The following is a 1100-nucleotide window of genomic DNA, read 5'->3' on the forward strand; positions in this document are numbered from 1 at the left end:
ACACACACACACACACACACACACACTGTATATATATATATATCGTATATATAATTTCCCTTTAGGATCAATGAAGTATTTTTGAATTTAATTAAATTGATCACTGGGATAATTTGGTTCACCGATCTTATTTTTTAAATTTCATGGCTTCTGAAGGTTGGTGCTTTCATGTCAGAAGGGGTGAATATGTGAATGCACAATTTTACAGTTTTTATATTTTTAGGAACTTTTTTTAAACAAGTTTGTTCCGTAGCATTTAAATGTGGATAACTTTGAGTAGGTCAATTAAAAAACAGAATAATTGTTGTAAGACAGCAAAATAGCACAACTTCCAAAGGGATRCATACCTTTGCAACCCAAATAAAACAACTTTACTATCACTTTTTTTTCACAAAACCTGCAATCTACAATAACAGTGTTTAATAACGCAATGATGATATGACTTGCAATAAATGAAAAAATACATAAGTATGTAGTGTTGCTGTCTTTCTGCTCTGGGTTCAGAGTAAAAAAAACTAATTTCCACTCCAGCATAATTTTTTTAAATATGAAGAGATCCATCTAATTGGCCAAAACATGAAGGGCTCCATTTGATTGGAAGCTTGAAGTATTTCAATAATTCAAGCTTCTGTCTGAGTGACAAAACTCATAAATGTAAACTTTTTAAGCCAACCATTTATTGCAGTTCATGCAGTTTTTTTGCTACATGCATATTGCACAGGCTGTTATCGCAATGAGGATCAATTTTCAATATTTTGTGCAGTCCTAAAGTAGTATATTATAGGAAACTTTGTGGCTTTCTTTTCACTTATTCCTTTCAGGGTCAATGGGGTCACTGGTGCCCATATCCAGCTGTCACTGCCTGAAAGGCGGAGTACACTCTGGACATGTCACAAGTCTATAGCCATGTTTCCATCCAATTTTAATTCAAACTTTGATTGAATTTTAAAAATTTTGCAAAAAGGAAAAAAAATGAAGAAATACAGACGTGTTTCCATCAACTGGCTTGAAGCGAATCAATTACGTCTCTCTCTCCCTCTCTCTCTCTCTCTCTCTCTCTCTCTCTCTCTCTCTCTCTCTCTCTCTCTCTCTCTCTCTCT

The sequence above is a fragment of the Austrofundulus limnaeus genome, unplaced genomic scaffold (assembly GCF_001266775.1).
Source record: "Austrofundulus limnaeus strain Quisiro unplaced genomic scaffold, Austrofundulus_limnaeus-1.0 Scaffold451, whole genome shotgun sequence".
Classification (NCBI taxonomy): Eukaryota; Metazoa; Chordata; class Actinopteri; order Cyprinodontiformes; family Rivulidae; genus Austrofundulus; species Austrofundulus limnaeus.